This window comes from Ambystoma mexicanum, chromosome 10 (genome assembly GCF_040938575.1).
Source record: "Ambystoma mexicanum isolate Mex_15411 chromosome 10, UKY_AmexF1_1, whole genome shotgun sequence".
Classification (NCBI taxonomy): domain Eukaryota; kingdom Metazoa; phylum Chordata; class Amphibia; order Caudata; family Ambystomatidae; genus Ambystoma; species Ambystoma mexicanum.
In genome coordinates this window covers 1,273,588,070-1,273,610,114 of record NC_090932.1, presented here as the reverse complement: position 1 = coordinate 1,273,610,114, position 22,045 = coordinate 1,273,588,070, and the positions used below count along the sequence as shown (strand labels likewise).

General features: G+C 47.7%; 1 protein-coding gene across 7 annotated transcripts in view; it reads left to right on the top strand.

Annotated features, from left to right (window-relative positions):
• The first annotated feature begins 2,342 nt into the window (after nt 1-2,342).
• The window catches only part of RHBDD3 (rhomboid domain containing 3), a 266,057-nt gene continuing 246,354 nt past the window's right edge, over nt 2,343-22,045 (top strand). For 3 of the 7 annotated variants that reach the window (XM_069619259.1, XM_069619258.1, XM_069619254.1), the window contains exon 1: nt 2,377-2,534. The gene's annotated coding sequence lies outside the window, so the exon portion shown is untranslated. Of the gene's footprint in view, nt 2,535-22,045 lie in introns of all 7 variants that reach the window. The other 4 variants (XM_069619257.1, XM_069619256.1, XM_069619255.1 and 1 more) reach the window with 4 other exon arrangements.

The following is a 22,045-nucleotide window of genomic DNA, read 5'->3' as shown; positions in this document are numbered from 1 at the left end:
CGGCCCATGCCACGCGACGACCAGGCTCCCCCATGCGGGAGCAGACCATGACTGGCCGCGAAAGTCCAGCGCAGCAGGAGGGTGTCACTGCCCTAGTGCCATGCTCCAACTCCCCCATGCGGGAGCAAGCTTTGCCATGCCCCAGCAGACCAGGGCTGGCTGCGAAAGTCCAGCGCAGCAGGAGGGTGTCTCTGCCCTAGTGCCATGCTCCAACTCCCCCACGCGGGAGCAAGCTTTGCCGTGCCCCAGCAGATCCCCTCCTCATCGCCAGTTGTTATGGGGCTGGCCAGTACAGCTCCACCGTGATGAGGGGGCCCCAGGAAACAGGGCGGCCTGGCCTGTCTGCAGTCCCGTTTCTTGGCCCGGGCGACTGCCCAGGGCGCAATCTCCCCGGGGGCGCAATCCCCCACCCTGGTGAAGGCTCGAATTGCCCTAGGCAAGCATTTACCTCGGTGCAGGTGCTGGCGCTGCCTCTGATGTGCTCACGTTAGGTGCCGGGGCAGGCTAATGTTGAATACCACGGGTGTTATTGACCCGTGGGACACACCATGATCTATTCCACAGTAATGCGGTCCGAGCTTGAGAGGATGCATCTGCGCGAATTGAGCATCCATTTTAGGAAGATGAAACCCGTTTTAAAAAGTAGCCCCTAGTTTTCCATGTTGATAAATAGAACCTTTAGTAATGCCCCATAGTCAACAGTGTTGAAAGCCAATGAGCGACCTGGGATGACTGATGGTGCCCCCACACACATAGCATCAGGCTGCACCTGAATGGAAGTTCACTTTGTGCTACAAGCAGCCTGCCCAATTGATAGTCCCCTAGTAAAGTGTGCAAAGAAAGGTTGAACACCCAATGCCTAAAACGTATACACAAGCCAAAAACTGCTGGCTTTGCAAATGTTTTTTTTTAACAGGACTTCGCTGATGGACACGCACAGTGCCTGTACATCGATTGGCTGGAAGCAGACCTGGTTAAGACATTTTTACTACACCAGTAGTTGTTCCACCTCAAATTAAGTCATTAACTCTCAGAAGACTGCTTTGAAAAAACAATGGCATGCACTTCGAGTGCAAAGTTTGATGTGAAGGCTTGATTAAAGAGAGCTGAAAGAGTTTCCTTCTTGCTCAGTACATTGACATTCCAACTCTAGCGTGAACCAGACGACTGAGTCCTTTTGCCAGTACTGCCATAGCACCTGGTATTTGGCTTGTTCACTTGGGGGAGTAGAAGTGGATGCTTTGTAAACACACTATTCTTCCCTTATTTTGCCAAAAATTATCCTCGGTAACCACTCAGGTATTTTATGATTACATCAAAATGTGAAGAGTGATTAACTAGAGGCGTAACTCATGAGGGAGCCAGTAACTCCAGAGGAGTGACAGAAAAGCGGAGCAACTCACAAGGGCCTTGCTGGCAAGTGGGAGGCCCATGCCATGCGTGACACCATGAGCCAGTCCTGGACTTTCACTTTGCATGAAGGTCCTTCTAGGCCCATACTTATAATTGGAAGAACACAAATACCAGTCCTAGCAGTTAACAGGAAATGCCTGGGCTGGCTCAGTGTCACAAAAGACATGGAAATACCTGGCAGGTATGCAAGGGAGCCAAGGAAATGCCTGGGCTGGCTCAGTGTCACAAAAGACATGGAAATACCTGGCAGGTATGCAAGGGAGCCAAGGACCAGAGGAGAGCAATGACCAGTTGGACATAGACCAGAGAAGCCAAGGATCTAAAAAGCCAATGTGCTTTTATAAGTCGCACATACCAGAAATTAAAATATACACTAATTGTTAGAAAAATAAAAGGCTATTTTAATAAAAAAAGTTCTTGAATCACGCGCGCCTGGGGGGGGGGGGGCGCAGGGGCACAATTTAGTGTTTCGCCCTGGGCACCAAATGGACTAAAAACTGCCCTGTATGTCTGGGCCATTGCGTAGGGCCACAACAACACATTCAGACAGTGAGGTGGGAGTCAACTGGCGGGGGAAGCCGTCCGCCGGTTACACGTGACACAACAACACTCTCAATCGCGGTGACAACAGACTACAGGAGCAGAAGCTGTGGCTGGACACGTTATCAGTGGCAAACGTCCATACGGAAAATCTCGTTTGTTTCATTAATGTTAATTTTCGAATTGATTTGTCATTACGAAGCCTTTCCATTTGCAGTGCTGTGCTCTATAAAACTCATAAACAAATATGTACACACACAAATAACATGGCCTATTTAACTTTGTTTCAGAGAGTAGGAAATCGTCCTTTTCGAGCGACCTTTACTTAGAGCTTGCCGTCGCGCCCGCGCCCTCTAGTCTCTGCTACTCTTTTAGCAGGAACCGCACTTTTACCACAGTCCCTTGCAGCTGTAATTTTGCACGCAACCAGGAAGTGGTCTGTGACTTTGTGTGTACGTTCTGCAAGCGACGGCCTGTGCATGCAAAGCACCCAGGCAGAGAGCGTGCTCAAGGAACAGGTGAGAGCCTTTCCTGACTGAGAGGGGGGCCCTCCCACCTGCAGCTGCCACGGCCAATACCAGGTCAGAGTCAGTTCAGGCTTTACTGGCATATTAGAATAATCGTTAGGGAGGGGGTTTGAACACAGATTTAGCTGTTTTTTTTTAAACAATTGAAATGTGCCCTTTTTGATCCAACTTGGTCTGATCCTCTCTCTATGCTCTGCTGTGGTGGTGTGTTTGCATATCGACCAACTGTAGCGATTTTGTAGCTGGAGCATTGATATTTTAGAACGTTTTTTTTTAAACTTTATTCCTCTGAAAATGGACTCCTACTACATCGAAAGCCAATAGGGGAAAAGCAAACCTTCCTCATTCTGGTGTAAACTCTCCCTCTTAACTGCTTTCAAATGTTGTCATATGTGACAAGATCTGGGTAGGGAAAGAGCGGAATGGTTAATTTATTGAGCATTTGTTAGGCGCCTATAGAACAGAATGGTGTTTCCAGGCGCCAATTTATTTATTGACAGAAGAGCCCAGTAAACTGTTGTCTGGGCCCTTATTTGAGGGATTTCAACTTGATCTGAAGGCAAAAGGACTAGTGCAGCCTTCTCGCCAACTGCCCCCTGTCAAGCTGGAATAATTCAACCAGCCTTCTTGTAGTCCTGCGATTGTATTCTGGGAAAAGCCAAAATACAAGTAGAGTGCCAAGAATATAACCATTACTGGGTAACCCGCTGTTTTACATGATATGAAGCAATGTGTGAGCTCTGGAGTGCAGTCACATGACCGAAGTTAATTTCTTATTCAGTAGCTTATTAAAAAGCGGAAGTTGGCATCTTGTTCACTAGCAACTTATTGTGACACTTACAAGTTGGTTTCTTATTCACCCAGCTTCTTGGTCCAGGGAATGTTTGGTATTGGCTTCTGATTCACCAGCTCTTTTAACACATTGCAGGGAGAGACGGTTCTGCTTATACAGTTAATGTGGGAGAAACCAAGCTCACACATTGGTTTAGGGTAGTGGCAAATCAGAACCAGCGTTATTTATCTTTGAAGACAAAGCAAAACATACCCAAACAACACAGTAATACAGTCCAACATAAAGTGAATGTCCAATCTAGGTTCTATAAAAATATATACTTTAATCAAACACACCATCTGCAATAGAACTATCTAGAAAACACTGAACACCCCCCCCCCCACCCCCTGCTGTTGTGGAAAGGAAAGAGTAGATGCAATAGGAGAATCTAGCACCCCGAGTATGAATACAGGGGTGACTGGCAACACAAAAAAGAACTCGGTTTTGATAGCAGCCTACACACCACTACCATCCACGGGCTCCCCACAACTAGCTCCACCCACACGATAAGTATCTTCCACCGCTCTACACTGTTCTACTAAGGACTCTCCTCCACATACTCACCATACAAGACTTCTTTAAGTTACAACACCTACCTCCACCAATGTTTACGCATGATCTCCCTAAGCAGGTCGACATAATTACCAGACCTTGTACTCTACCACAGATGAATCTCAAATTACGTGCTAGACTCCCAAGATTGTACGACCCTTTAACTAAAACGGCGTTGAGCAATGCTACCACTGGCTCCTGCAAAACCAGACACCCACAGCACCCTCTTCAGCTTAATAGCAGACTCTTCCGAGAGCCTAACTCTGCCCCAAAATGCAATCACAAGGCACAGTTTTCATTGGCCCAACCAGTACAGACTGGTATAAAGGGTGCACTTATAAACGCCCGCTCTATGGTGGCCCACGCAACAGATATAGCAGACATACTACAAAGCGAAAACTTAGACTTCTTAGCTATTAAGGAATCTTGGCTCCACCCTGCAGCTGGTCCAGCAATTATGCTAGCCATCCCAGATGACTACACCCTCTTAAGACTTGATCGTACCACCTCTCGAGCTGGAGGTCTCGCCATAATCGCTGAAACCAACATAACACTGAGACTCTCTCTGCCTCATAACACAGATTCATGTGAATCTCTCACTGCTAAGCTCACCATCTCCAATACCCAGTCTGTATCCATCCCCCTTATACACCGACCTCCAGGCCCTCTAGGATCCTTTGAAGAGGACCTAATGAATATCCTCTCCAGCAACCTTAAGGATTCCTCTCAGAGCCTCATACTAGGAGATTTCAACCTTGGCTTTAGTGACCTTTTAGACCCTAATGCCACTCTAATCAACAAGTCCTTAGAGGAATTAGGATTCACCCAATTGATCACAGGTCCCACCCACATCAAAGGCAGAAGTCTTGGTTGGATTGCCGAGCATAACTGCCCAACTACGGTCACTTCCATAACGCCCCAGCCTTGGTCTGACCACCACTTGATTACGTTCTCCCTAGAGGCCTCACCTCCCCTGCATATCGACAATATAGCACCAGCTGTCCCCACCAGAAACAAAAGAAACATTACGCCTGAAAACCTCATCCCTCTGATTCTACCTACTGTAAACTCTATATCGGACCACATAGATCCTTTCACTATGGTAGATTTGTACAACAAAGTGATGTGATCATCCCTTGATGCCATAGCACCATTGAGAACTAGAAAGAGCAAACCCCGTAAACATGTGAATACCTGGTTCTCTCCTCACCTGAAAGCTATTAGACCAGAGAAACGCTGATGTGAAAAAATCTGGAGGCTAGAGCCATGAGAGACTAATAAGAATAACCTGAGTAAATTAGCGTCCCTCTACAAAAAAGAAATCATCCTAGCCAAACAAACTTCCTACAACCTCCGAATTTCTCAAGCCAAGTCAAACACCAAAGAGCTTTTCGCAATTCTGAAAGAGGTTGAAACCCCCATCCAAATCCCAGACTCCTGCCTCAAGGACAAAAGCTGGTGCACGGGCATGCAATATGCTCTGGCCAATAAAATCACAACCTTGCAGACTAAGATCAATAACAAAAACTACTCTCTCCTCACTACTTCCAAATCTAGCAACACCAATGCACCAGTGCCGCAAACTATCTTGACTCCACCACACACGCCTATTCCCCACTTTAATTTTCACAAAGTATCTACCAAAGAGGTTGAAAAAGTCATCCTCACTCTCAAACCATCGAACTGCCATGGTGACCTATGCCCAGCACAACTGATAAAAGATGCAACTCGTGAACTTTCCCCTTTTATCACCAAACTAATAAATGCATCCTTTACCTCAGACATAATACCCAACAACCTGAAACAATCCTGGGTCCTCCCACTCCTTAAAAAACAAAATCTAGATCCTTCCATCCCAACCAATTGCCACCCATCACCACAGTTCCATTCCTACTTAAAATCCTGGACAAAATAGCATACTTACAAATTCAACACCACCTTGAATATAACCACCTTCTAGGAGTCTAGTCAGGCTTCAGACCCCAACATGGAACTGAGACTGCGTTCATAGACCTTAAGGCACAAATAGATGATCTGAGAGACAAGAGTAAGACAGCAACACGATTGCTCCTTGATCTCTCGGCAGCATTCGATCTGGTTGACCATAAGATCCTTTGCAACCACTTTGAGTCTGCAGCCCTTTTCTCACAAGAGGCAATTGACTGGATTCAGTCCTTTCTGAATAACAGAACAATGCAAGTCTTCTCCCCTCTAGCAGCTGCTGACCCTACGCCCATCACTTGTGGTGTGGCCCAGGGCTCCTGTGTTTCTCCCACGCTGTACAACATCTTAACAAAGCCCCTTTTTGATGATCTTGATGGTCTGGGTATCATCTACACGAACTACACTGATGATACTCGGATCCTCATCCCGCTGACAGGGGATTATGACAAGGATTTGGACTTGGTAAATAGAGTGTACCTCATCATCCAGGCATGGATGGTCTATGCCTGAATGATGACAAAACGGAACTTCTCATTCTAGGCACTATATCCAATCTTAACAAACTAGGCCAGAGCTATTCATCGTTTGTAATCAATAATAACATCATTGCTGTGTCTAAGGAGATTAAAACCCTTGGCTTTTATCTAGACTCCACATTAACCTTCAAAAACAAGTAAATGCTATGGGCTCCGCTACCTCCTACACCTGCAAACTAATCACAGCAGCCAAACCTTTCCTCTCACCCAACAACTGTATTACTTTAGCTAGGGCACTGATCCTGTCCAAGCTCGACTATTGTAATGCTCTCTAAGTAGGTAGCATACAGTAAATACAGTAGCTCTGGAGCACGAAGGTGGCTTTCGGCGATGCAAGTCAGGGCCTTCACCAGGATCCCCTTGAGGTTGAGTCGAGTCGGGTTGTAACCGCCAGGGAGGGTCGATGTGTGAGACTCAAAGCGGTTCAAGTTAGCGGGCGACAGTGGTGGAAATGGTGATCCTGTTGCTCCGAGGTGTAGTTAGACAAAGCAGCAGTTTCTAAGGGCAGGTAATGATGTAATCCCTGGTTCGAGTCAGCAAGTGACTCTCCAGCGGTTCAAGTCAGGGTCCCGGTGTCAATTGGTCGATTCGAACCTAGCAAGTGACGGGCTCAGCAAGGGCACGATGCAGCATCGAGCAGACTCAATGTGCAAGCAATTGTTTAAAGGTTCAGAGAAGTGCCAGGAAGAACCACTGGCAGAATCCCTTGGTGTCAATGGCGTGGAGTTCACTTTGATGGCCACCCGACTGGTTTTGAGGCGACGGAACAGGGAGCCATAGCAGATCTCATCCTCCCAAGTGCTTTGGGACCCATTTCAGGGGCTCCAGGACAGGGTGAGTCCTTTCAGGGTCTGCTTTCTGTGGTGAACCCAGTGGTGTCCTCCCATGTGGCCTGGTGATGGCAGACGCTACCTGATCCTGACCCTGGGGGCATCTTTATGGGGGGGATCACATGAAAGGTCCCGGGAGGATAGCTTAACGGCAACGTGCGCGCCTTGGAAGCAAGACGACACGAAGCAACCCAGGTTCGATCCCTGGTTCCGCGCTTGGAAACCTCTGGGTGTTTAACCGCGTTATAAATACGCAACTAAGACAACAACAAAAAAAAAACAATTATGCAACTGAAAAAACAAACAATTCCTGTAACAGCGCCTCGATGCCCGCGGGCTGTGTGAGCGCTTTAAAAATGCAAATTAAAAAAAAAAGGAGACACCCACCGGGGAGAAGTCATGGCTTCATTGGATGAGGCACGGTATCCCTAATTTTTCCATGAGGAAGACCCCCTGTTACCCAATATCCTAATGGCCTATTGCCATGCGTCTGTTCTCCCCCATAGGTAAAATAAAGAGACCTTTTCCCAACCCCCTTTAGCCCAAACTCCCATCTGTAAACTGAAGAGTACAAGCTCCAAGAAAACCCCTTTTCAGTTCTAGTTTTCCTTCATGTAGCACTGATCTTCCACATGGAATCATTAAGAAAGACTCCACGTTTTATGCATCAGAAACCATCACTAGAGTTCAATTCCCACAACCTTCTAAGTACAGAGACAAGAAGGATGAAGGAATTGATGCAGAGCGTCAAGCTTAATGAATGTGCTAGTTGTTGGATGAATGCACCTGTGTACAGGACCTTTAAAAATGGTGACCGGACTATTAGAGGGAGCTCGGGACGAGACGTGGCCGATTCATTGAAGGTGGACAGAAGCTGGAGGCACGTGCTGGTGTGCGGAAGCTGGAGGCAAGAGCCAGTGTGGTGGAGCAAAGAAGCTTGGCAGCCAAGAAGGAAAGTAACGTGGTGGGAGCGATGCATGCCATGGAGATATGAGGAACCGCAAGAGGGTTCCTGGGCTTCCGGCTGTTGGGAGAAGCAGCGTTGCCCTTACCGGGAACCGAGAGGAAGCCGGTGTGCAGGAGTTGAGCTGCGAGAAGATGGAGGGATGTCGGAGCCGCTCAGAGTGCACAGCCGGTGAGTCAGCCCGAGCAGCATGGTGACCCCAGGGCATTTTGGCGACTGCGCCAAAGAGAATTTGAACATTGTGAATTCACGGAAAATGAAATAACATGAAGATTTTGTGAATTGAAAGGGCAGAGTGCCAACCCAAACCTCAATAAGAAGTGAATGTAAATGTGGGGACATTTTAAAAGAACTGTGAGAACAAGTACACATACCACGCTAAGAAAGTTGTATGCTACTTGGATGTAAAGAGGAACTATAATGCAGGATTCGAAATTGAGGGGAGCTAGGAGCTATTTAGCTCCTGCTTCTAGCATAGTAGAGCCTGGTTAGCTTGAAACCAACAGCTACCAGGAGCTACCTTTGGCTCCTAGGGCCAACTGGTGCCTACCAAACATGCAAGTGTGACATTAACTTTCAGTATTTGCGAATGTTGATAAAGAAGAATTAGAACACATCTAATACACATTTAAACACAAAATGGACACAAGGTTAAAGGATTATCTTTGGCATCTCATTGTTCCCCTGCAGTAGTTCTGGCCTAGAGGATGATGCCTGACACCCTCGAGCTGGTTTTAATATATGAGAAGGCCTGGCAAAGCATACAACAGGCAGTTAAAAATACAAGAAGAGAAGTCCTGGCAGGAGAGTACACTTGGCAGTTGGAAGTGCATATAAAGTCCTGGCAGGGGAGTATACAAGGGAAGTTGCAAACCTACAAGAAGTGTCAAGCAGAAACAGTGTTTGTTAAACAAAGAAGGAACTTGTGTTTAAAAAAGGAACTTTAGTTAAAGAAGAACTTAAAAGGTTGACGATCCAACAAGATTGTTGTGGGCCAAGAAAGACACAGAGGACCGTTAGACCCAGAGGTAATTTGTTATACCAGTGAAGAATGCAGGGGAAGCGAAATAACCCTCTGGAACTAAGGTCTTTTCCATCTTTGGAGAACATTTACGTTGGAGCTATTCTATTTTTATTTAAGAGCACTTTTTGCAAATGCCAGGTTAAAGACATTTCCCTTGTCACTTTATTTTATTTTTTTGTGCGAGGGTCATGATAGAACATTTGGATGCAAGGACTCCTTTTGTACATATGACTGCCTGACAAAGACAGATCTTTCGTTTCTGGTTGTTGGGTCGGGAAACTCCTCTTTAGAATAGGGTTAGAGAGGAATTTTCCCAACCATTTAATTTGAACAAGAGTCGTTAATCAAAAGCACGACAGCTATGTGTACGGCTTTCATTTCTGACCCTCACATCTCCCAGCCCAGGGAGATTCTGGTGCAGAATGGCAGGTCCTGGTCCTCAGCAAGTGTTGCCCCCCAATATGCCCTGGAAGTGGGCAGAGGACATGGCTCCCCTCTGCCCTAGACTGCTCCGTCTTCACCTCTGTGGTTGAGGATGGTTGTAAAGGTCCAGGTTCAACTCTGCCAAGGGGGGGAGGGGCGCATATAGCAGTTGCTCAAGTAACGTGGTGATGTCAAGAGTAATGTGGTGGGTGACATCTGGGGTGGAGACGCCATTGAACATAAGCTGCTTCTATAAGTGGACACATAAGCAGGCACAGTGTGAAAAGTCCTGCAGAGGAACGTAATGAAGGGTGGGTGATTTGGGTGCAGTAATGGATGGTTGTATAGTGCGGGCACTAGGTGCTCTGTAAGGGACCTGAGGGGGTAACATGGTAGGGGTGCTTTGGAGAAATATATTGCTTTGCCATTGTGTGTAGGCCCATGTTGGGAAAGCAACAGGGAGCCAATAGGTTTCTGCGTCCCTAGGGTGCAACATTGTTACTGTCCTCGCTGATATCCGTGGGGCACAGGTCAGGCTTGGTGTGAATGTCTCTCCCCCTTGCCATGTCCAATCAGTATGCAGCAGTTTATCCATTTAACATTGTCATTGACAACCAATAAAAAACTGGTGACAAAATATTTACCATTGCTTTTTCTAAAATGGCGCATGTCGCCATAAGCACACTACATATTTGCTGCAATGCTGTCAAGCGTGCACAGTGAAACCTATATTTGCCATTTGCTGCAAACAAAGTGTGTTTGCAGTAAATTAAAAATAAGTTTGTAACATCCCCATACTTGCCAGCAAGGTCAAGTATCATGTAAGTGGTACTTGCCCTGTAAGAAAAATTACTAGCCAGTGCTGGTGGGCTAGTAGATTTTGCGAGCCCTGTTGATAATACATGAATTGGGAGCTACAATTGTGTGGGCCTGTTGAGAGGGCCGTTATGTTTGATAAGAGTGTGGGCCTGGGCAGAGGGCCATTCAGTGTTGTTTTGGTGTGATTGATGTGGGTGGAATGTGTGAGAGAAGTGAAGTGTTGAGTGGGGGTGTATTGGGTATGTTTTGTTACATTTTTGAGACTTGTACAAGTGAACAAATTGTGATTAGCTTTATATAAATATATTGGGATCGACTGTGGTAAGTGAGTCGGAGTGAAGAAGAGGGTGCAGCATGGTGTTTAGTGGGATTATGGGCACGTGCCTGGACCACTTTCAGTGGGGGCAGGGCACTTATGAGAAGTGTTTTCGAGAATGGCCAGGAGAAGTAAAGTTTCGATAGTGACGTACTAGAGAACATGTTTTTCTAAAGGCGCCAAATTGAAGAGTAGGCAAAATATTCTAGGCCTATAGAGGCTCTATGAAGAGAAAAAAAAGAGGAACACACCAAAGAGGTCGGGAAAGGTAATGACACGGCAGGGCTGCCCACTGCACTGCCCCCTGCCTAAGGGTTTTACCCTACGCTGAAGCCTGCAGTGGGGTACACAAACCCATGACTGGTGTCCCCAGGTAGGGACAAAGCAGAAATAGGGAAGGGAAAGCCACAGGCTAGGATCATTACTATTGAGAGAATAGTCACCAGTAACAAGAAGTACTTGGAAGATATAGAAAAATGTGCAGCGGCAGTTAGAAGCTGTGTTCAAAGAAACTAAAAATGAAATAGAGAAGGTGGTCTGGAAAAAGGAGGCAGAGCAATTGCAGCAGGAACGCCAGTTGGCTGGACTTGTGGGGAAATGTTTAAATTGGATAAAAATACTCCGGAAGATGAGAAGGAGGGCTCTGGAGAAGGGATGTGGGACGAAGGGGCATGGGACAAAGACAGAGAGAAGGAAAGGGAAGAGGGGAGAAGATGGAAGAGAGAAAGAGATAGATTGGGGGAGCAGTAGGGACTGGTCCCAGACCCTCAAACAGGATAGGTGGGATGACGGTAGCTAGTGCTGCAAAGGGTGGGGCTGACCCTGCACCATGAACACAGTTGCCCCTGTTACAGAAAGGCATGGGAGCAGCGCAGTATATACCATGGCAGAGTATGGACAGAGATCATTTGATGTATAGCTTGGCATCCCTCGCAGTAAGGGCAGGCAAATGAATGTCTACACTAGAGAAAAGAGACAGCAGGGATTACCCTGGCGATTGGTGACATGAAGAACACTACAACTAAAGAATAACTCAACAGAAAGTTCCCTCTCTAGGAGAATGACTCCCTTCTTCTGCTATTTGTGTGATGTCCCAACGTGTACTCTTGTAAAAGAATGCCAGAAGGAATTACTCCCGTCCCCTGGTTGGTGTTTCCAATGAAACCTTTGTTCATCTCAACTCTCTGGACCAGCAGAATACTTCACTTCTCCTGGTGTTGGTCTGTACCTTCCAATAAAGTTAACAAAGCCAGGGGGAAAGACTCCCTTCTCCGGGTGTCTCCTGAGGAGTGATATCTAAAGATTTCAATCTCTTCTATAGGACAACGACTCCCTTCTCTTAGATTTTGAAAGTTCTTTTCCATATCTGTTAACTTGATCTTTGTTTACCCATTCTCTCATGATATTAGCAAAGTCCCAAATTCTTCTATCGTTTTCAGTGGACCCACCCATCTCTTCGACTGTAACAAGGAATATATTTAGTCTGCTTCTCTGTCGTTGGGGGCCCAGACCCTTCCTTGGTTGTCAGTGGATGTATCCCTGCCACTACACAAATCTTCTCTCTGAGGGTCAGCGGCCTTGGGGCTACCACTGAGATGAAGAAACTTTCTACGGATGCACAAATCTTCACTGTGAGGTTCAGTGCCCTGAGGGTTAACACTGAGACGAAGAGGTTCTCCTCTCGGATTCTATTTCGTCACTATGGGATTCTGTGGTTTTGTGGCTTCCACTGAGATGAGGAAGCTCTCTTCGGATGCACACATCTTCACTATGGGGGTCAGCAACCTAATTCACAAATCATCTTATCATGAGTTGACAAGTGGCTAAGCAGAGACCCTCTCACTACCCCTGTGTCCCTACCGGTCCGCACATGCCTCCCGTTACACTACCCCTGTGTCCCTACTGGTCCGTACGTGCCTCCTGTTACCTGATCTGGGTTCTTGGCATATCTCCGGTTCTTCCTGGGTTTGGGGTCAGCATCTCATCTGCTTTGCACGACTTTTCTGTGCCCTGGACATTACATGGTGGCTCTACAGCTCCCAGCTTCTTACGGTCTCAGTGTCATTGTTGAGACAAATAGCCCATCTCCCAGAGGTCACGCCACTGTTCTCTCTGCTGGGCTGGCCCTTTGGTCAGCTCCTGCCAGACCCGACAAGGACTCCCTCAGCAGTTTGTCCTGCTTCTCTGGTCTGCCTAGATGGTTTGAAACTCCTTCACTGGAGAGTTTCCATGCCTCTTGCCTCTCCCGGCTGGACTTCTCAAGTTCCTTTGTCCATCATCTATTCTTATACAGTGTTGCGTGTCCCGCCCTGGTGTATTGTCAACGTCCTTGGTTGCTTTTGATATTCTGATCTTCAGGTATCCTTAGGGCCACCTAGTAGCAGTACCAGCACAGTGAGTTAACCTCCCGTTTTTTAAATTTTTTTTTATTTTTATTTGTTATAGTTGAAATCAATCAACCTTTCAAATATAAATACAAAATACATAGAATTTAAAAACAATGAACATTTCAACTTATAGAAATACAAAAATCAGTTCTGTGACAACAAAGAAGATCACAATTGCATATTACAATTACATACAAAAAAAACCAAAGAAAATTAAGTAAATAACAAACTCAAATCATTACTGAGTATAAAACCACCACTTCCAATTTCACCTACTTATAAAGACCCTAGGCTCCGGATTTAGACTTAAAAGGAAATTTATAGTGGCAATTTGTAGTGGCTGATACCCTGAGCCCAAAATGAGAAACCACTAAAAGTCTTGGGTTGCGAGCTGTAAATAGTTACAATACTGTGCAAAATGTATTTCGCGCAAAGGACGGAGAACTGTGCATTCTGTTATAAGATGCTTCATGGTTTCACAGATATTTGGAAAAGTACAAAAGCGACAAAAATTTCCCATGCCGGACAACAAATTCCTTTTATAGAGCAACTCTCTAGTGCCCCATAAATTAAAGCATAACCTTAGAATATGGTGGCGATAGTTCGGGGATGGACAGCGAACTAAATAGGATGGAAAAGTTTGCATTTTCTTGTGTGGAAATCGATGAGCGTCAGCATCCTGATACACAAGACAACCCTGTCGAGTATCAATCCAGTCTATATAATATTTTAGATTTAGCTCTGTCTGGATTTTGTATCAGGAGATCTATGGATACCTCGGCTTTGATTAGTACAGTGTGAACAGACATTAACCATGCTTTGATAAAGTTGTGTTTGCTTGAAAAGATGTAAGAAGATAAATATTTTAAGAGGATTTGCGAAGTGGTGGATATAAGGCATTTCCTAAAAAAGGCGCATTTGCGCCAGTTGAAAAGGGCCTGTAGTGAAATCAATCCAAGCTCGTACCTTAGCCAGGTCACTGGGATGCAATTTGGCAGATGCAGAATACGACGCCAATATTTTGCCTCCCATTTTGCTAACTGATTCTCTCGTTTTCTGTGCTCTACTTCGTCTTAGTACTTTCTGTATCCCAAGCACTACAATACTACACAGGTTTGTTTTCAAGATAGTGGCTTGGAATGGAGGGGGATGTTAGGGAAGGTTGGGGTTTGACACTCTTTAATGCTCTGTGCCCTAGGTGATCTTCCTTGACCCATGCATTGAACCATCCCTCGGGGGACTATTGGGTAGTGCCTTCACCTCCCTAGCCTCATGGGAATGGTCTCCCCTGCCCCCCATGGGGGAGAAGGGACAATACCTAGTGAATTCTCGCACATTCCAGTGTAGAAATATTTGAAGACATAACTGACTTTTTTGTATAAGAAAACGATGTTGGCTTGTTTATTTCTACATTCCCCACTACTCCACAAAGCACGTTTTCCCTGGTCTGTTTTTTTTTTCCTGAAAGAAAAACCTCATCTAGGTGGTCTACACATGCATTCCTATGTAGAAATGTTTGAATAGTTAACTTATCTTTTGAGGTCATAAAATCCAGACATATCACAGATTATGGCCTCTTTATGTGTGTAGAGCCTGTCACTTCATCTTTCCATTTATATCTCTTGTTACAATGGAATAACCTCCTTAGATGAAACTGCAACACAGCTTATTGTGGAGAATCCAGTGGGATTCTCCCCAGGAACCTGGTCTGGGACCCTTCCCATGTGGCCAGGGGAAGGCAAGCGCTTTCTGATCTCGACCCTGGGGGTAGTGTACTGCAGGAGGATCACATGAGGGGGGAATAAGACGGGGGGCACCCCTTTTTAACTTTCCCCCCTGACCCTGCCTTCTGATGGCCTTTTGCCAAATCCGAGAGGTTAAAAGATAACCTTTTCCAAAATGGGACTACATGTCCCAGAATCCCTCAGACTGTGACGAAGAAGAGGGCTAAAGAGGCATGCATAGGTAGAGAACAGGCAGGCAAGCCTAAAACCCTATGGCAAGGCCAGGCAATTTATTTTATAGAGCATTTGTTGAGCAACAGAATTGTTTCAAATCACCACAGGGCTAAATGGGAAAGGAACAGGGGAAAGAATAACAATTGCAAAAACAGTAAATGTACCAGTCGTGGTCCTACTAGGCCATGTGGCTTTCGGACGTGCAAGTGAAGTGAGGAGTAGTGGAGGAGATAGGGATGGAAGGAGAGGGGAGCAGAGGAGTGGCCAAGTGCTGGTGGAGGGCCCGGTAGGGAAGTGCTAAGGGGAGCCAGGATGAGAACCTAGGCAGCAGCAGTAAGAGAAGAAACAGAACTGGAAACTGGCAGTTCACAAGGAAGTGTGACCACGGAAGGGTCGCCGGAGTAAATAACCAGCAGATTTCATCTGCAGGCTCTGAGTTGGTCCTGTTCTCATAAACCCTGTCTGGCTGTGACGGCATTGGAAGAGACTTGAGAAAGCTGGAATTCTTTCCAGGTGCGCCTGATTGTCGTAAATGCAAGACTGAAGTCCACTGTTTTACCTGAGGCCCTTGTGCAGAAGCAAGCCGAGGGAAACTGGAGAAAGGTAGACTCCATTAATGAGGCCAGATCCGAAACACCCATGCTGAGTAAAGGTGTGGAGCCTGAGAGTGCCTGTGGTAGCAGTACCAGAAGAAAAGAAGTCAGGAAGTCAAGGCAGTCTGCAGCCACTGTAACAATGGAGCCGGTAAATGAAGGACTGTACTAGAGAGCAGCAGAAACTCCTTTCTGGTAACTGTAACCAGCTGAACTTCATTCACGTTGAAGGTGAAGCGAGTGAAAGTATTCGTAGTTGTGCAAAGTGCTGTCAAAGGGAAATGTATCACACGCTTATCCAGCACTAACTGACATGCTCGCGTGTGAACAAAGTCTTTCTTTCCCCATTGTTACTTTACAATCATTGCCCAGCTAAATCGCGTGTCTCCTATTAACGGGGAGAACGGTAGTGGTAATGATTGCATAAGCAGTAGCAGACTTGCCCATTCAGTTACAAGGAAACATCGCTTTAAAGAGGCCTCGTATGCAATATTAGGTTTCCCGATCATTGTTAAAGACAAAAGCTGTCTTTGTAAAAGGGAAAGCAAGTAGCATATCAAAGTTTACCATCAAGAAGCCATTGTGTGTGCCTAAAATCGACTGAAGTGAATATGAACTCTTGTAGCATCATATATTTAGGTATTGCAAAAGTTGCTGAAGTTATTAAACTAGAACAAGCTTTGCCCAAGGCAGTAGGCAGAACCTTCCAAACAGGAAACAAGCCAAAATAAGAACTGTAGCTCATTGTCTTGAAGCTGATATGAACCCAGAGTTCTCTGATACAAGAATGAGAAAGTCGTATGAAACTGAGAGAGTGACAGTACAGCTTTTGGGTAAACCCTGGAGACACAGAGAAGCATATGAAGCTGGGGCAGGTAGCTGGGTGCTTATATTAAGACCTAAATACATATCAGTAAAGTTGACACTGTGGCAGTCAGACTTTGTTGATAGCTACAAGACTTTGAGGAAAGGCAAAGAGGCTGTCCTTTCAGGTAGAAGTGGATAGAAGAGTGCCTTGCCAAACTGTAGCGGTCAAAGAATCTTGTTTAAGTTATGATATGGCATATTTTATTTATAGCACGCCTATAATTTAGGTGGCCTCTCCATTGTGTACCTGATACGCATTACTGTGTTCACTGTGTTCTGTAATTGTGGTAAACTAGGGCTTGCCGCTCTCTTCCTGTCCGCTTGTGCTTGCTCCTGTCTCTTCCCCCCCCCACCACTCACTCCCTCCTATTCTATGGTGCTCTTTATCTCACCTATCTTCTCTAACTGTTTCTCCATTGACTATCCTGCTCTCCTCACTAACTCTGGTAGGAAAACGTTTAAAAAGGACATCCTGGTCTCCAACCCAGGCCTCCCTATCGCTGACACCTACACTAGTGCCTCCGCCAAGGAAACTCTCACTGACATCCTCTTTTTCGTGCCCTCACCTGACCTATGGACCCTTCACATGGTCTCTGTGCTCTCTCCTTTCTCCTCTTCTCCCATTAATGGTGGCACCCATTGGGATGTCCTCTTGGCCTCCTTCCACTCCTCTAAGGCCATCATTAATGTCTACGCTAATGGGACCGTCTTGGTCCAAGGCCCTCAGGCCAACCTTCACCTCTTTGATAGACGCTTCCTGTGTCTCATCAACTTCCTTTCCTCTCCTGCTGTCCCCCCTCCTCTGTCCTCGACTACCTTGCCTCTACCCTCCCTCTCTGCCCCCTCTCTTGCTCTTTCTTCACCTCCGCAGGGCGTACCTCTGATCTGTACCCCTCCCCTGAAGTCCTTCAAAGATGGCAACTTTCTCCACATTGCCACTCTTAACTCTTGCTCTGCCATCAAACACTCCTCTGATATCTGCCGCCTTCTTGAGGAACTGGACCTTGACGTACTCGGTCTCACTGAGACACTGAGACATGGTTCACGGCCAGCTCTGTCAGCAGCTTTGACACACTCCTACCTGACGGTTACAAGATCTATCCGTGCCCAGGCCCAACCGTGCTGGGGGGGGGGGTGGCCCTCATCTTCCCTGAGTGGATTCCTGCCACGGTTACTCCCACGCAGACCTACTCCTCCTTTGAATGTCTTGTCTGCCGACTCTCTCTCTCTCTCTCTCTCTCTTTCTCTCTCTCTCCTAGCCATTCCCTTACCGTGGCTACTATCTATCGGCCACCTGGTCAAATTTCCTCCTTCCTCTCCGAGTGGGCGGACATCTCTTCCTCACTCCTGTCCTCAACCACTCAACTCCTCTTTCTTGGAGACTTCAACATCCACCTGGATGCCTCCTGTCCCTCCTCTGGACTCTTTCACGACCTCTGCGACTCTCTCTCACTCTCTATTCTCCCGTCTGGGTCGACTCATTCTGCAGGGCACACTCTTGATGCCCTGATCTCTTCTGACCTTTCCCTCTCTGTCCCTCTCTCCACTCCTCTCTCCTGGAGTGATCACTTTCTCCTCTCCTCCCACCTCACTCTCCCTACCCCTCAGGCAAAGCTACCCTCATCACTGCCACCTTCCTTCGCGGTCAGCCGACCCATGAAGCGTGTGTCAGTCGAGGCTTTTGCTGCCACCTTCTCGCCCCCTCCTCCCCCTTCGGCTGACTACAGCCCTCTCCACTCTGCTATATCTGATACTCTTGATATCCTTGCCCCTGTCATGAGAATCCACCTGAAGCCCAAAGCCAAATGTAACTCCTGGTATGACTCGGATCTCGTCACCCAGCTTGCTATCAGGCTCCCCTCTGCCGCCTCTTCTCTCATCCCGGATTTACTGTCGGTTATCCAGGCGTGGTGCGCTGCCAATGATCTCTGTCTTAATGCCAGCAAGCGGAGATCCTCCTCATCGGCACACCTGCACCACTCTTTCCCGCACTCTCTGGCCGGCCTCCCTTGGCCCTCATCCTTCTCCCACCTGTGAGGCTAAGAACATCGGGGCTATCTTCGACTCCTCACTCTCCATCTCTCCTCATATTACCAACGTATCTAAGAAGTCAAACTACCGATTGCACCTCCTCAGAGGTATTCTTCCTTTCATCTCCTTCCCCCAGAATCTCACTGTATTCCAGAGCTCTGGTTTCTCTAGGCTTAACTACTGTAACAGCCTCTCTTTTTAAATCTTCCTGCCTCTACTCTCCTTCCTCTGCAACTCGTCCAGAACAGGACTGCAAGACGTATCCTTGGCCTCAGGACTGCAAGACGTATCCTTGGCCTCAAGCCCAGGATCTTATCTCTCCATCACTAAAATCTCTCCATTGACTCCCAGTGGCTGCAAGGATCAAGTTCAAGACCCTCTGCATTGTCCACAGGGCCTTCTGGGGCCTGGGACCAAAATATCTCCAGCTTACGATTCTGAAGTATCTTCCTACTCGAGATCTTCACTCCTCCACCTCCAACTCCCTGAGGGTCTGTCGCTTTCCCAAGCAACGAGTTAGGTGCAGATTTCTCTCTTCGGCGGGCTCCTCCCTCTGGAACAGCCTTCCTGCCTCTCTGAAACTTGAGCAGAACCATCTCTGGTTCCGGAAGCAACTCAAGCCTTTCCTCTTTGCTTCTGTCTTCTCTCTTCCACTTCCCTGCTGATCTGTCTGACACGGCACTGGTTACCGGGGTACCCTCTGAACCATGGGCCCAGGTCCCTGCCTTGCCAGTTGCACAACTGCACTGCCTCCTTGCAACCCTGCACTTGGGGCTGGATCTGCAACCCTACAACCCCCCCCCCCCCACCCCCATCAGCACTTATCTAACACTTTTTTCTGCACGTAACCCTGCACTGCCACCTGCTGGCTGCACGTCTTGTTTTCAATGATTGATCCCATGTCTTGCACTTACTCCCCTCCCCTGCCTCAAAGCACCTTGAAACACTTCTGTATGATATGATATGGCATTTGTAACGCGCGCGACGAGGCAGGGGAAGGATCAGGGGGGAGACAGACAGCGATCCTACTAGGCCAGGTGTCATTCAGATCGCGCAAGTGCAAGGGTAGAGGGGAAGGGAAAAGTGCAAGGGGAAAGGGAGAGGGGAAAGTGCAGTACAGGGTTATAAGCAAAAAACATTATAAATAACAAGGGCCAGCTGGTGGCAAGTGCAAGGTAAGTGCAGACAAGTGCTAGGGAAGAGGGGATATAGGGATACAGACACAGTCTCGCAGTGCAGGGGTTGCCCGGGAGGCAGTGCAGGGGAGAGTGGCTGGGCAGGGACCGAGAAACGGTGAGTGGCCCAGTTGCAGATTCAGTGCAGTTTCAGTAATTTTAGCATGGGAGAGGGGGGAGAGAAAGAGGAGGCAAAGAGGAAGGTTTTGAGGTGCTTCCGGAACCGGAGATGATTCTCCTCAAGTTTCAAGGAGGCAGGAAGGCTGTTCCAGAGGGAGGCCCCTGAAGAGGAGAGAGATCTGCCCCCAACTCATTGTTTGGAGAAACGGCTGACCCTGAGGGGGTTGGAGGCGGATGAGCGAAGAGCTCGAGAAGGAAGATATTTAGGAAGAGAGAGTTGAAGGTATTTTGGCCTAAGGCCCCAGACGGCATTGTGGACAATGCAGAGGGTTTTGAACTTGATCCTCGCAGTCACTGGGAGCCAGTGTAGTGATTTCAGTCCTGGAGAGATACAGTCCCTGGGCTTGAGGCCAAAGGCAAGTCTCGCAGTCCTGTTATGGATGAGTTGCAAAGGACGGAGAGTAGAGGCGGGCAGATTTAGATAGAGGCTGTTACAGTAGTCCAGTTTCGAGAGGACCAGGGCTCTAGAGACGGTGAGCTTCTGGGGGAAGGAGATGAAAGGAAGGATACCTCTGAGGAGGTGTAGCTGATAGTGTGACTTCTTAGAGACGTCGGATATGTGAGGGGAGAAGGAGAGTGTAGAGTCGAAGATGACCCCCAAGGTTTTTTGTCTTGCAGGTAGGAGCGGGAAGAGGGTCAAGAGAGGCCGGCCAGAGAGCTGCAGCGAAGGAGGGAGTGGGTGTGCCGATGAGTAGAATCTCAGTCTTACTGGCATTAAGGAAGAGGTTGTTGGCGGCACACCATTCCTGGATAGCAGAAAGCCAGAGATGAGGGAAGGAGAAGAGGAGGCCGAGGGAAGCCTGAAGATGAGCTGGGTATCATCCGCATAGCACTGAAAGTAGGGGCACAGAGCGGCGATGTGGTGGGCGAGAAGTGCCAGATACTGGTTGAAAAGCCAGGGAGAGAGGTTAGATCCCTGGGGACACCACAGGTAGAGAAAAAGATGTCAGAGAGGAAAGACCCCAGTTGGACCTGGGAGGGTCGATTGGAGAGGAAAGAGGTCAACCACGCCAGAGCCTGACCAGTGATACCCAGGTTATCACGGAGACGGTTGAGCAGAATGCTATGGTTCACAGTATCAAAGGCAGAAGAGAGATCAAGCAAAATGAGAACACATGGAATGTTCGAGTCAAGTTTCAAGAGCAGGTCCTCACGGATGTTCAGGAGGGCAGTTTCCGTGCTTCTGGCAGCTCTGAAGCCAGACTGATGGTAATGTAGACTACCAACAGATTCAGCATGGCGATTAAGCTGGGAGATGGCCAGTTTCTCCAGGAGCTTGCCCAGGAAGGGAGTGATAGAGATTGGGCGATAGTTAGTTGGGCAGAAAGGGTCGGAAGAGGGTTTCTTAAGAAAGGGGTGCACAAGGGAGTGCTTGAGAGGGGATGGGAAAACTCCGGAGGCGAAGCCGTGATTGCAGAAGTCAGCAAGGGCAGGAGCCAAGGAGTCGTTGTGGTCCTTGATAGTTTTGGAGGAACAGGGGTGGACCTGTTTTGACGAGACTTTCATAGATCGGACTTGTCTCGAAACCTCGTCAGCAGAGAAAAGGGGAAAGGCAGAGAAGGAGAGAGGAGGGGTGGCTGCAGAAGGGCCAGAAGAGGGGCAGGGAATAGCGGAGGGGAGGTGATAGGAGGAGAGTGAGGACAGGATGTCCAGAGTTTTAGAAATGAAGTGAGAGGCCAGTGCCATGTAGAGGGCCTGGAAGGGGACAGGAGAGGTAGAGACTGCAGCAGGGTTGGCCAGCTCCTTGCAGATTTGAAAGAGTTCGGCCGAATTGTTAGATGCTGCAGAGATGCGGGCTTGGATAAGGGCTCTCTTCTTGGTGAGAACAGAGAGCCTGTATTGCCTTTGGAGCAGGCGGCAGGCCAGTTTGTCAGGGGATGAACATGAAGCACGCCATTTCCTCTCTGCCACCCTGAAATTGCGTTTAAGGGTGACGAGATCCAAGTCATACCAGGAGTTACATTTGGCTTTGGGCTTCAGGCGGATTCTCATGACAGGGGCAAGGATATCAAGAGTATTAGATATAGCAGAGTGGAGAGGGCTGTAGTCAGCCGAAGGGGGAGGAGGGGGTGAGAAGGTGGCAGCAAAAGCCTCGACTGACACGCGCTTCATGGGTCGGCTGACCGCGAAGGAA